The 15,484-nt window shown below is 38.1% G+C and overlaps 1 protein-coding gene across 1 annotated transcript in view; it reads right to left on the bottom strand.

Moving 5' to 3' along the window:
- Window positions 1–15,484, bottom strand: part of LOC141649878 (uncharacterized) — a 65,824-nt gene that overhangs the window by 12,246 nt on the left and 38,094 nt on the right. The gene's annotated exons all lie outside the window — the stretch shown is intronic.

Below are 15,484 nucleotides of genomic sequence, written 5' to 3'. Positions count from 1 at the left end.
GACGACATTAATGACAATTGATATATATACACATTTTATACAATATGATAACAACCTAAAATAAGAAGATTTTCTCCTTAATTGTTTTGGTTGTTACACGAAAAAGAGGAGAAAAATAAGAAAAAAAAATCTTCCCCTCTTTTCTCTCTTTTTGCATGGTTAAAAGGAGAAAGAGGAGGATCTTTTTCTCACTTGTTTTTGACCTAATACTCTCATCACTCAAAACCCTAAAAATTATTAGGAATTAGGGTTCTCTTTCTAGCAAGAAAAAGGCATTTCTCGGAGCATCTTGGGTGCAACGATTAGGAGAATATCGATATCGATATTTGTTCTTAGGCCAAATTGCTAGGACCAGAGGTTAATTCTAATCTTTATTCTTTTGTTTATGCAATTTCGTTTATGACTCGTAATTTCATATTTCATAATTTCGTTATGATCCGAATTTTCTTGATGAAATATACCGATATTTCCTATAAGTGGTATCAGAGCATAGGCCACGAAATTATTTTATATGATTTTCATAAATGGATTAAAACAAAAACAAAAAATTTTAAAAAAAATTTCGGCCGTATCATTTTTTTTTGCCGAGAGTTTTTTTATTTATTTTGATGTCTTGTTTCCATTTTGATTTATTGGTATTGTTGTTTTAATATTTTTAGATGATAATATGATAAATTTGTAGATGTTTTGATTTAATAAGAATTAAATTGAAATGTAAATGGAAATTGTTTTGATTGATGATGTTCATTTGTTTTGCTATATAGTTTTGGCATACATGGTGTTAAATTGTTGTTTAAGAATCATGATTCATTAATTTAATAATGTTCAAATCAATTGTGATGAATCAAATATTCAGATAATCGATTTAATCATAATTTAGATATTCATTTTAAGAGGTTAAATTGAATCATCTAGTTTGGATCTATGTTTAAATTAAACATTGATGATTATGCCAATCTTGTTATAGTAGCAACATTAAACAAATTGTTCACATAAAAGGGGTTATTTTCGTGAAAAAGAAAAAAAAACTGTTTTTCGATTTTAGGGCAGAATGCCGAGAGCTATAAAAAAAAATTATTTTTTTTTTGTGTTTTGGCCAATAATTATTATACATTAAATCTATAATGTATGATTGTTTGTTGTGAAAAAGTTCACAAATTTTAGATACCCAATTATTTTAAAGTGGTTTAAAATAATGTTAGATTAATTCATATTACAAGTTAATGTGTATTAAGATTGGAATTATTGTGAGTAATTGAGGAATTGTCACATAATTTTGATCATTTTAAAATAGGTGGTTTGGATAAATTCCTCTACATAATTAAGGAATTATGTCTTGAATGATTAATTTATTGTTGATGCATTTTATTTAGTTGTATGAATTGTTGAATGGTTTATTTACGTATTTTTGCAATCGGTTGTAATTTTGTATTACCTAGTGTGGCCTTAGTTGATTATGTTTTCGTAATGATGGAAATATAATCTTGATGTAATTTTGAGATCTCGAATCTCCTTTGGTTTTCTTTAGTATTATGTTTTTGAAATTAGAATGTAATTTTGTAATTTTTAATTGTAATTTTGAGAAGACTAAAGATGGAGATTGGATTGCTCACTCCCGCTACATGGACCAAGATGGAACATCAAGACAAGCTTCTCGGGTCCTAGGAAGGATTCCAAAGTTGTATTTATGTTCATTTTGGTAGATAGGCCACACTAGGACTTTATTTTTGTTTTACGTTTTTCCATTCTTGTTGCTTTTCATCGCATGATAGTTAGTGCATCATATTCCGCCTAAACCAAACCACCTACTTATATGCATGAAAATTAACTCATATAGTTTGAATGTTAGTTATCATGGACATAAAGATGTCACACTATTATAAGCCATCATCTTAGTTTATTCATTCTCGCATGCTAGATATTAGTTCACTTAAAATGTATTAAAATAAAGTTGATGGGATCTTCCTCTAAAACTAAAATTGAGACTAGTCTTTATAGGCCAAACAATTGTGAATCCCTTCTTCGTCGGTAGGCATATAGGACCTTACTCTCCATATGACCCCTTCTACGTTGGGTAAGTAGTTTGTGTTGACTTATTTTACCTCAACATTATAATCCGAAGAGTTTCTCGAGATTATGATGGACTAAAGATAGAATTTACAGAAATTTATCAACCAAGAATTCTAAAAGTAGAATTAGCAAAGAAGTTGGCTTATCAATTTACAGATAATTGAGTCTTGGGATCATTTATATAATTCTTGAGGGAGGTCAATTGTATAAATGTTTGAGTCTTCGCATTATAACAGTTTTGCATTAGAGTTAAATCATAACGATTTAAGAGTCTATTGATCCAAAATACTCAAGAGGGGGGGGGGGTGAATTGAGGATTTAAAACTTTTTAAAGCTTTTTCGATTGTGCGTATGTAATTGATTATTTAAAGTTTATTGGTTAAACTTTAACTAATCAACTAATGATGATAAGCGAAATAAACGAAAGAACGAAACAAAAAGAGACACGCGGATTTTTGAAGTTGTTCAGTTTCACAAGTCGAAACCTACGTCCACTATTCTCGATTAATAAATTTAGTACCTTTATACGGATTACAAATTTACTAACCCAACTCGTACAACTAGCTCTAGCTGTAACTCAATGAATACCGTTAAATACTCGAGTGACTAACTTACGCTAATAAGAAAGCACTAATGATTCTAACAAAGGTTCACGTTAATGAACAAGTTAATAAATCAACTAAGCACTATTATCTTATAACGATAAATGAATAACAAGTATGCGGGTTTTATGACACACGACCTTTCGAAATAACAAAACGGTTTTTCTCTTAAAACACACGGTTTTGCTTTGTAAATATGAAAACAATTTTTATGCTTAAGGTCTCTATTTTAGATGTTGTAAATAGCAAAGTATTTATAGGCAAGGAAGAAGTACTGTAATACTCCATATTTATGAGTCTTTGGGTACTCTATCGAGTAGGCCTTACTCTGTCGAGTAAGGGTAAGTTGCGTTTTAAAATAGTTTCTGACCTGTTGGGTACTCGATCGAGTAACTAGGATACTCGATCGAGTAAGGGGGGTACTCGATCGAGTACCTTAGATACTCGATCGAGTAGCCGGTTTACGGGGAGTTTTTCTCGGGTTTTGTTAATTATGCGATTAAGGTATATAACCTTTTTCCGTCATCATTCTAAACACTTTTTCAAAACCTAATTTACTGTCAAAGAGAGAAAGCAAGTACGTTCATTATCTTAATCGCATTGTTAGCAAATCCCAGAGTTTGGAAGGTCGGTTTTCATCGTTTGTTATACCGTTGAGATCCTTGCGTCGAGGGTAAGACCTATGTACCCTTTTTATTGTCTTTCCTTTAAGTTGGTTAAACCCTAATATGGGATTTGGGGGTTTTTGAGTAGTTTGTGATTTGGTAGCGTTTGTATGTTGTATGATAGGAGGAGGTTTTGTAGAAGAAGCTTTTTGATACAGCTGTAGAGACCGTCTGATAGTTGTGCTTTCCAGGTAGGATTTCCTACTCAGTATTAGTCCCATAATGGGATGATTGTTGATGTGTTGAGATTGATTGTTTGATATAGTAATTGTATTGTGACGGCTGTGATTGTGATTGTGATTGTTTGTCTATGGTTCTCGAGATGCGTTCTCGGCTAAGTGGAGTCACTTGCGGGAGTGGCTTCACGCCCTAGTTTCGCCCTTCGTGGAACCCGCCATGGAAGGGGATGTGCACATTAATGGACAGGGTTATCGCTCGGTATGATGAGCGGGGCTTAGGTGGGAACGGCTGCGGTCCCCAGCGCGGCGGTGGTCCAAAGGTGGACGGTCGGTGATTGAGATTGTTGGGATTGGTGTGATTGTGTGTGTGTGTGACGGTTAAGTCATCATTTATCTTATTGTTGATATATTGAGTGTGTGATTAGTACGACCCCGTTTAAATGTTTTAAAAATCGTGGTAATCCATTCGGGGTGGTGAGCGATTATTGAGCGGTATGATATGACGCGTATGGGATAGTCAGGGTGAGTCATCACGTGGCGCTTAGAAGTCTTCCGCTGTGTCAGACGATGTTTTATAGCTTTGATAGTTTTAGCAGTAGACCGTCTGAGAATCTTGTATTTCTTTTTATCAGTTTGGAATTGCTATGTAATCACTTTAAACTTTATTTACTTTTAAAGTTGTTTCGTTATTGTCTTATGAATATCATGCCTCGGGTAACCGAGATGGTGGCATCCTTATACCGGAGTGGTCCTGGTAAGGCACTTGGAGTGTGGGGGTGTTACAAATGGTATCAGAGCGACGATCCTGAAACCTGTAACCAATGAATTTAATGAATATAGGGAGTCAATTAAAATGAACCCGGAGTAAAGGTTGTAGGAGCTAATGCAAAGGCTTGGGAGACGTCCTAAAGTCGCGAACCCGCCCTACAATTTTGAACCGGTCACCATGGGATATGAGTCGGGATCGCTATGTGTTTATCTTGTGAATTGTGTACCTATATGGTGATGTGTGGCATGAATCGGTGGATGTATGTATGTGGAGAATGGGGAATGTGTAGAAAAGATGGTGATGATGTGATTTCGTAAGCTATTGATTGAAAGCATGATAGTTGGTTTACAATGTTGTTTTGGAATTGTAGGAAAAGTATATGAGAATGATGAATGATGTGGTAGAAAAAGGAAGTAGTTCATATGTGATAATATGTGATGAATGATGATGAATGATGATGTTGCAGGATGGATGATTCATAATGTGGCATAATAATAACATGTGCATAGGAATGTTGTGTCGTATACGTATATTTGGTTTGCATAAGGTTGCATGATAAGTTTATGTACTTGTCCACTATTGTTCATGTGTATATGTGGTAAGAAGTGTGTAGCTGTAATGAATGAATTGGTTGGAAGAGATTAAGTAAGTAATTGCATAAAAATATGAAATTCATGTGTGGAACATGTTTATGTGGGTAATGGATTTTAATAATATGGCAATGTTTGTAACATGTGAATAGGGGATTTTATGTTGTATATTATGTTATTGTGTACGTAAAGTTATAAAATAAAAGCATGTGGTAAATCGTGATTTACAAGTTAAATAATCTATGTGCATGATTAATGTTGTTGCTTGGCTTTTGAAAATAGTAACATATGATTATGAATACTGGTTTTATGAGTTTTGGACTAGTTTTGTTTGCTTGGTTGTTGTTTAAGTTGTTTGGAAGTAAAATCAAGTAGTTGTGTTTTTTTCGATTATAAAGAGGTTGTCTTTAAACTGTTATAACTTGAGATGCATAAATCATTTTGATGTGATTCCAATTGTAGGTGATAGCTTGTCCTTTTACGATTCTAACGATAGGTCACACGCCCAAAACGACCAAGTAATGAGTGAGTTATGACTGTTTTACGAAAACTGGTCAGTGCTGAGAATTGGGGTACTCGATCGAGTAGCCTTGGTACTCGATCGAGTAAGTGGGAACTCGATCGAGTACGTTAGTTACTCGATCGAGTAGCCCTGGTGACTTGTTTTACGTGCTTCTGATCTTCACCTACTCGATCGAGTAAGTCCCTTACTCGATCGAGTGGCCGGTACTCGATCTAGTGACCCCTGTTTTGGGTCATATGCTTATCTTTTGACATTCGTTGCATATTATGTTTAATTCAAAGTTGTTATTTTACTTCTTTATGCATTGTTTTACATGTAAGTTGGTCTTGATACGTAAGTTACCCAATCTTATGGGGTGGTGAGTGGCACCGTATGGTGAGTATGAGTTTGGTGGGAGGAAATGAGCTATATGTGGTTATGCTGAGAAGTGGAAAAAGAAAAAGAATATTGATGAGCTGATTGAGGCATGGTGCAAGTTTTGGTGAGACGTGGTGAGTGATTTATTCGCGAAATTGAGTGATGTAAAATTAAGTGAAAGTGGGTAAGGGATGATGTGGGTCTAAGGAACGTGAGAATGAAAAGATTGAAAAGAAGGTTTGGATAGTGGCAACTTGAGATGTATAAAGAATTATGGAGTGAGATGGTTAGGAGTCGTGTAGGTCAAGAATATATGTAGTGAAAGTTCGTTTTAAAGGGGTTGAGAAGAGTGGTATATAGTGAACTTTATGGAGACATGTTGCGAGGTGGATTTGTAGACAGTGAGTGAGTTTGGGAGATTTGGTTTATTAAGAGGTGAAACTACGTGTGATTTCTTTGGGCATTTAACGACATGAAATGAAGTTGTTTAAACAGTAAACGTTGATTTTATGGATAGGTTAGTGACAAGTGTGAGCGATAGCATAATAAGAGAAGATCCATGGTAAGAAAGAGTGAGATGATATCGACATGAAATAATGGGATTTGAGCTTTGGCGGAATGAGAAGGTAACCAGAGCACTAAAGAATTAGATAGAAGTAATAAGGAGTTGAGCTATTAAATGGTATTGTTGAATGTGAAGAGAAAAGAAGAGTAAAAAGTAAGCTAAGGAAAATTTTCACCAGAGTTATGTGATATAAAGGTAAAGAATCATCGAAATGTGTGATATTATCATGAGGATGTTAGTTAATGGTTATATGGGAGCTTCAGGACAACGTGATTAATAATGAGTTTCGAGGAATTAAGGGAGTAATAGTTGGTGGAGTATTTACACGATATGAGATTTTTGGTGGAAAGTTAGATGACGATACAATTAAGATAGTATTGGGAATAATGTTAAGGTAATTTTGTTGATGGGTTTGATGTTCTTTATTTGGGGATGTTAACCAAAGATAGGAGAAAACCCGTGTTGTTTTGATATGAGTGTAAGAGGTTTGATATACGAGCAGTGGTGGTATTGTAGTGTTGTCACTAGTGGTTAAGGGTGATGATGGATAAGAAAGACAGCAGTCCTAGAGAGGTTGATTTTACAAAGGCCGGATTGATATGTATGGTTGTAAGGGAGTATAAGATGTGGTTATATGAGGCGAGCGCTAGTGGTTGAATATTAATGGTATGGCATGAGGTGATGGTTATGCGAATGGGAAAATATGTTATGAGGGGCATATGAGTTAAGCTCGGGCGACAGGTAACCTTTATCGAGTGGTAACCTACGTGATCAGGATTGACTAGTTGGATGTGATTATGGGTCTATGATGTGTATAAATGTTTGTGTGAGGTTCTGACCTCACGAGAAGCGGTATGGTGTGATAGTTATAAAGATGTTATATGAATGTTTGTGATATATGTAGGGTACGACAATCTGATGGAATGAGGCTAAAAAGGTAATAATTTGATTGATTTGGCATGGCTAGTTATAATTTTATGTGTATTGATAACACATGCGTATTCCGTGAAATGGTAGAGATGATGTTCATGAGGTGCTTATCTGTTTATCCATATAATATGTTGCGGTGTGATTTAATAAAGTGGATTTGAGTAAGTTTTTCTTGTCTGAGAAGTTATGCTGAGTCAGTGTTTATGGGTTTGAGTAAGTTGTGATGTCTATCGGTGCGGTTGTGGTGCCTCGGGTGGTGATCCGGGCACGGTACTTCGTGTTGTGATGCGGGTATTTTCGCACTGCGGTGCGGTTGTTGGTGACGGTGTTGTGATGCCGTCACCGGTTGTGGTGGAGTAGGCGGGATGATTATGATATGAGTTTTCGAAAGTGCATACCAGTTATACATAGATTGTTGTTTTGTTTGTTGTTGTTCTATGTGAGTTTTGGTTGAACATGTAGACTGTTGTTTTTTTTGTTGATGTTTCTTACCAGTTTCAACTTGGGTGTGAGGGTAGAGTATGATATGGGAGAAAGTTGTGTATGTTTTGCTGTTGTGATGGTATAGTGATTTTCTGTTGATAGGGCACAGTTGTAAGAGGTTGTACAGAACATTTGACCTTGTTGTAGATGAGACATCGGTGCACATAGTCATGGCAAGTGATTCGTAGAACATGTGTGGTAATGATCTCGAAAGTGCAGTGGTTTTAATCTTTCGTTGGGCCAGTGAGGGAAGGGTGTTTGGATTTAGTGTCTTGTTAAGTCATGTATGAGTTTTGCAGTGAGGAAAGAAAAGAACTTGAGGATCTTGTGTTAGTGTACGTAACACGTGTGGATCGTGAGTTATGATTTTGGCGATAGAAGTTTTATATAGTCTATATAGAGAGGTATGTCATTGTGGACAATGGGGGCCCACGGGGGCGCTTGGGAAACAAGCGTTTGCATTTGTGGAGTCGCAACCAATTTTTATGGGAAATTTGAACCGTTCGAATACCTCGTGTCATGTCAAGACACAAAGTAATGACATGAACACTAAGCAATCGTTACCCTTAGCATTCTATGTCTAGAATGACTCTCGTGGATGCCAATGAACACGAATGTTCACAGAGATCTGGAGTAAGGGGTGAGGGTACGTATTAGGAAGCTCTTTTGATCGAACACCTATTCCCGCCCGCCTCGATAGCGGCCTCTACTAATGATTAGGGAAAATCGTCTATACTCGATATATCGTCGATTATATGCATGCAATGCAACATCCAAGTTTTAATCCTAGCATGTGAAGATTTAACAAAGTCGGTTGACACATAGTTTAACAATCAATTGGGTCGAAGTAGAATTTAATGCTCAATTACATGTGAAAACATACAAGCAATAAAAGAAATACAATAATTATAAATTACAATAATGAATATTACAATAATTACAACGGATTAGGCGATTTATGTCGAAAATACCTTTAAAACGGAAAATTTGAGAAAAAGAATAAAAGAAAGAATTACGAACCGATCAGTAGGTGATAATACGAATAATAGTCAATTATACGTAAGCTAATTAAACTAGGTCAAGCAACAACGGAGTTCAGAGACAGAACTCATCCTGGAACAGGCGCAGCAGGACCGCGCCCTTTGGAAGAGGCGCAGCAAATGCTGCGTCTGTTCCAAGGGTGAGTTCTGGCTGTGAAGCCGAAACTGCAAATCGTTAACATAAATTGGTGATTTTAAGGATTGGTTATGATATTCGACTCGGATGGAAGTGATTATCAGGTTATTTACATGTGATTAATGGTCATAAAAGCGATAAACATGGATGAGACGGATGCAAACGGATTAATTACATGAAAGAATGATATTAATGATTACAAACTAAACTAATTAATTAGGTTAAATATGATGAATTAATGACGTATTAATGATGGTAAACAGATGAAAAATATATCAACGACGAATTCCAGAGATTCAATATGGGAGAATCGAACCTCTAAAACCCGAATTTGATTTGATGACGAAAACCCGCAAATATTGGTTATAAGGGATTTAAGTCGGATTTAATGACGAATTATATGTTAATGAATGATAAATAATATACATGTGAAATTATATATGCTATTAGAGAATTAAAGAACAAACGAAACAAAACAAATACTTAACGAATTACGAGAGATTTAAGGAAGAAGAAAGGAAGCGAGAATGCAGCGGCCTCACGAAGAGGCACAAGGCCCAGTCTCGCGCTCCTTCAAGAGGCGCAGCGATTCTTTGCGTCCTTTCTCGACGGTTTGTCTTCTGGAAATCCGTAAAAAGGGTTTTAAAGCACGGTTTTAGAAATTGGTTTTAAGAGGTATTTTAGAAATAAACCTTACAATAATTATACAATAAGTAAATAACAATAATAAAAGAAGGATTTACACCCTCAGACTTACATGTTTGACGAAACGAGATGAACTAAGATATCGATTAGTGATGCTCGACTCGAACTATAATGCAAATACGAAAGTGCCCTTGAAAAAGGATTTAAAAGTAAATTGAATTGATTAATTGATTATGGTGTAGTGGAGTTGGTCAAATTGGTCGGTCATGCAAAACGAGGCTGGTACTCGGAAGGATCCGAGCTTACGTGGTCGAAAGTTCAAGCACGTAGGCGCCAAAAAGTAAGAACAAAAGTCTAGAATGCAAAGGGAGAAGAGAAGGGCGGACACTCGCGTGAGAAATATGAGGAACGAAGGCTCCTATTTATACTAATCACACGACGAAATTATGGTAAGACTAGGATACGGAAGGAAAGATCCGGAAATAACCGACTTAGGTTAAAACACGGAAATTTGGACAAAAATAAAGCCCTGGGAAAAGGCGCAGCAGGTGCTGCATCCCTTGGAAGAGGCGCAGCACTTGCTGCGTCCTTTCCCGGGTAGGTTCCTCTGCGCGTAGAAAACGCGTTTGACAGCCTGTCGTATTTTAGGCATAACTTTCTCTACAAGACTCGGATTAAGGTGATTTCGGTGGCGTTGGAAACCTAAGAAAGAGATCTAGAACTTTCTGTGAAATAGGCCTGACCCAAAAAAGTTGTTATGAACTTGTAAAACGGGCTTAAAGGTCGGGTTGTCATTTTAACTAAATGAAATGCACATTTTGTAATGTAAACTTTAAGTTTAGCCTAATGAAGTGACATGAGACTTAAAATGAGATATAATCTCAACATTTTATGACATCCTAACCTTAGGTAGACAAGCCCATTGCTTTGACTCGGAATTTGACGGTTTATAGAAAATGAAGACGGTTTTTGACCCGGACTCCAAATGTACTCTAATTACTGCCAAAACGACCATATCAGCACGTAGATGACAATTAAGAGGTAGACATTAATATTTGAGCAATCACTTGACGATAAACTTACGAATTGTCACAAATCGTTCCGCGTACCAAACATGCGGCCCAATCATCACCGGGTGGTTTGCGAGAGGTGCAGAAACGAGGTCTCTACAGAGCCCCCACTTTGACTGAGGCTTGGACAAGGCGAAAGTCAAAGTATAGCCATTATGTCAATCGAAGATTACAACCTGACGACTATGGCGACGCGAGGCGGTTCAAGGGGTTTGAACCAAGGACCTGTCGTCGGGAACATTTTAGAGTCTGTCGACTATCGGGGAGGGTCGTTTAAAGTCCATTAGACTACGTAAGAAAGCTCGCCAGCCATAAGAAGAGACCATACCTGAGATACCCCTGGTGAAACGGAATCAAGACGCTTCGGCAAAAACTCTTTGGTCTCAAAGATAACTTGGTGTCCAAGGCATTAAGGGTCACAGGGGATTATGAAGAAACTTCTTAATACTTCAAGGCTAACTCAAAGGATATCTCTCTAAAGGGAAGGACTGAAGGGATAGTTCTCTTTAAAGGGAAGGCTGAAGGATAATTCTCTCTAAAGGGAAGGCTGAAAGGGGACTTAACTGAAAAGGGGTTATTTGAAGGTTACTGAAGGTTATCTAAATATAGGAAGGTTATCTGAAGGGATAAGGCTGAAGGAAGGATTATCCTGAAAGGTTATCTAAAGGGTTGTCTGAAAGATTAAGGTAAGTTTCTGAAAGATCTGAAGGGTTTATCCTGAAAAGGGTTACCTAAAGAGTTGGGTGTATGAACCTGGGTATATGAAAGGCTTGTATGAGAACTTAAAGGCTTGTGAACCTAAGAGGATTTGGGATCCTAGGGTTAAGTTTAGAAACTACTGGGTTACTAATTCTTGTTTTAAACGCGTGCGTTTAAGCTTTCTGAGGTATGAGAACTCCAAAAGGATTTATGGGTTTATGAACCTAAGGACGTTGGTGCGGGAGCTTAAAAGTTTATGAACCTAAAAGAAGCCATTTTGGGATCTAAGAATCTAGGGGTAAGAATCCTAACTTTGGGTTTACGAACCTAAGGAAGGAGGCCTGGGAACTTCTGGAGAACGACACCTTTGCCGAACTCTATAAGGAAACAAGGAATATTGTGAGTAGCAGGACACAGGTGGGAACTGCTGAGGAGAAAACTGCTTGGGTAGTCTTCAAGAAATATTGCTAGTAGCAGGACACAGGCGGGAACTACTGAGGAGAAAAATGCTTGGGTAGTCTTCGAGAAATATTGCTAGTAGCAGGACACAGGCGGGAACTGCTGAGGAGAAATCTGCTTGGGTAGTCTTCAAACAAACTTCAGAAGAACGTTAGGTCAATGTTGATCTCCATGTATTGAGAGGGAAAGTCCATCCGCTTACTCTCGCTTGGGGAAATAATATGAAGGCGTGTCGAAACACTTGTCGGGAAATACTCGCTCGTTGTGACAAGCAAGGTCTTGGTAAAGTACTGCATCTAATACTTACCTACATGGTTAGTAGCCACACAAGAATGCAATCTAATATATGCACGTAAGCGATTATCACATGGACCTCGAATGAGGAAACACATAGGTTTTGCAAAAGTTGTTTCTGTTTAAAACTTGTTCAAAGAAATTTGTCGTTTGTAATGCGTTATGCATATTCAATGGGCTTTAGAAATAGTTCTTGACATGACACAGACCTACTAGGACACGACGCGAAATATAGACTTAGGTTTGACGCGACACAGGGATGACTTTGGCAGACTTTGTTTAAGTATGCGCAACCCCTAGCCAAATATGGGTGACATCGCATATCGGTTCCAAAGGTACAAGAATTGCAAGAAAGATGGGGACATATAAAAGCAAGGCATGAGCCATAGATCAGCTGTCTACTTGGGCATCTTTCACCACCGTTTGCTGTAAAAGAGACCCCTCTTGAGGCACGATGACTTGGAGAATCGATCGAAGATCTTTGTCATTGTCTGGACTGAGTAAAAGCTAGACTTAGAGGAATAAAGGAAGGGTGACATCTTGGAAGAGAAGCCCCCAGGATGAGAAGATGACTCTGGACTTTTGGTAAAAAGAGGTTGGGCGACAATAAGGAGCTCCCAGTATAGAGGTGTTGGTTGAGGAAGGGATGTTAATTGAGTCTGGAAAGTTGAAATAGAGGTTGAAAGTTGAGATGGTTGTGTCCTTGGGGACTGCCTACGTATTCACATGAAGTGAAATCAAACCAGATCGTAGTTCTGAGGTTTGGTTAATTTTGTTTGGGTGTTGTGGTTGTATCCTTCTTGTGTAAGAAAGGACTGCCTACGTATCCACCTGAAGAGGTGAAATCAAACCATGCTCGTAGTTCAAGTGTGTGCCTATGCTATGTTGTCAGGGCCTTAAAGTGCATAGGTCACAAGGGTAATATTCCTTTGGTGACTCGAAGAATCGATTTGAGATAACTCCCTCTAATCATAGATCAAAGAGGTATAATTTGTTTTGTAAAAATTTCCTTGTTGTGTCAGCACACCTAAAAGTGGGCCCTAAGGATGAATTGGGTATGTCCCATTCTAGCTAGCAAAGTATTGAAGACTCCGTGTATGGGTCAAGGTGAAACTGGATTGGATATTTGGAATGTAGAGCTCGGTAATAAGAGGCTTTGATGAGCAAATCTCCGGAGCTTGATTTTGTGGAGTTAAGGCTTGATGGGATTATGGCTTGTAATGTGGCTTGGAAATGGAGTCTCTTGGCTTGATGTAGCCTGAGCACATAAAGGTGGGTTAAATGACGTGAGTTCAAGTTTCCATGTCTTGGCCCTAAAGGATGGGTATACTTGACGAGCTTGAGAGGATTCTCAAAATTCCTAACTATCTCCCCATAACGGTCTCGAGAAGGACTTAGGGTGTGTGATGTGTGAAAGGCTAAGTGGGTTGCTAGCTGACCATCTTGATTGGTGCCTTGATTCTATACTGTAACTTGATTCTATATAGACTTCAGCAGTATTCCGTATAGCACTTGATTTCAGGCTTGTTCTTGATTCAGATTAAGATTCTTGGTCCGGAATATATCTAGGATTTTGCTTAGATTCTTGATTCGGGTTTTTGAAGATAATTTTGGCTTGACATGGCTTCCTTGATTGAGCCTTCTTCTTTTGACTCTTTTGTGTCGGATATTGATCTTGGTTTATTTCTCTTGATTGAGCCTTTGTCTTTGATCACGGCTCGTGTCATCTTGGATTTGATTGCTACCATGGATTTGGGTTAGACTAGAGCCTTTGGTGTGAAATAGGGTTGGTCTTTAGTAACATGGGTTGTTTATTGTGGGAAATGGGCTTGCCTTCCGTCATGGATTGTCAACGAGGGAGACGGTCTGGATTCGTCCTAGAATCTCTTGAGATAGGCTCGTCCTAAACTGGGGTATATTGTGGTTTCTATTGCCAGACATGGAATAGGTAAGAAAAGAACACGGAGTTTCAGGTCCTCTACAACTTTGAACGGAACATCATATAAGTGCACTCACATTGACTGACATGTGTTGTAAATTGTCATTTTAAAAAATGTCTCAAACCAATTCTTGTTGTCATAGGAGATGGATAAAAGATAATATAGGATAGAATATATGGATGAAAAGTGTATTTTTATTGAAATGAGTAATGAATGTATTTAACATAGACTCGAAAAGACATGTGACTCGTGGGACAGCCCCCAGGTTGTCACTAGAAACGGAAATGGACACGAAGAAAGACACTATGACAAAATTATGGGATAGAAAGCCTAAGACTCGGACTCGGACTCGGACTTTGACTCGATTTCAGATCTAGACTCGTAATCATCGGCCCACGCTTGAACGTTTACTCTTCCAGCAATTGGCTTCGGCATCTGACTTTAAGCATTCACCCATTTGAGCACCTCGTCCTCATCATTGGGAACATTGGAAGGATAACAGTCAAGAAGAGTTTCTTGATAAGTGGCATATCCATGAGGATCGCCTAAGCTACCTTGTGGGTTAAAGATTGAGAGGGACAACCTCCCGCTTTCGATCATATCCTGAATGACGTTTTTTAATTTGTAACATTTCTCTGTATCATGCCCTTTGCCTCTATGGTATTTGCAGTAGGCATTCTCATCCCAGAATTTGGATTTCTTCTCTGGGTCAGGCGTAGGTCCTATAGGCTTCAACATTCGTTGCTCCATGAGTCTCTGAAAGGCATCGGTGTATGTAATACCAATGTTGGTAAATTTCCTAGGAGGCGTGCCCTTCTTTTCGGTAGCCTTTGTAAATGACCTTGGAGGGTTGTTAGGAATAGATCGTTCACTAGTTACTTTCTCCTTAAGACTGTCAAATTGAGGGTTTGTCTGGACACTTTTCATCTTAAGAGGTTGGGCATCAAGCTTTTTACCCATTTCAGCAAACTGTTTCTCCATCTTGGAAAGTCGAGAGTTTAGACTATCAATAGCTCCCTCTATTTTGGAAAATTTATTGCCGAAGGTCCTGGAAAGCATGAGCATTCCATTTTGGATATTGTCGTCTTCAAGCACGTTGATCTCTTCGCTATCATGAGGAGCGAGGAGGTGAGAACAGTCTAGGAATGAGTCTTCATGGTCATGTTTAATGATGTTGGACCCAAGAGGGTCGGTCTTCTTGGATTTCTTGGCGGAAGATGGCACAGGAAGCTTGCCATCCTCGATCATATCCTGAATAATATGCTTTAGACAAAAGCATTCCTCCGTATCGTGTCCCCTACCTTGATGGTACTGACAATATGACTTGCCCTTCCATCTAGAGAATATCTTTTCAGGGTCTGGGGTTGGACCAATTGGATGAAGTTTTCTTTGGGAAACCAGCCTTTGTAGAGCTACTTCATATGTGGTTCCGAGGTCATGGAATTCCCTATGAGCTCGTCCCGGCCTT

This window comes from Silene latifolia, chromosome 3 (assembly GCF_048544455.1).
Source record: "Silene latifolia isolate original U9 population chromosome 3, ASM4854445v1, whole genome shotgun sequence".
NCBI lineage: Eukaryota > Viridiplantae > Streptophyta > Magnoliopsida > Caryophyllales > Caryophyllaceae > Silene > Silene latifolia.
This window is presented reverse-complemented; position numbering and strand designations above follow the sequence as displayed.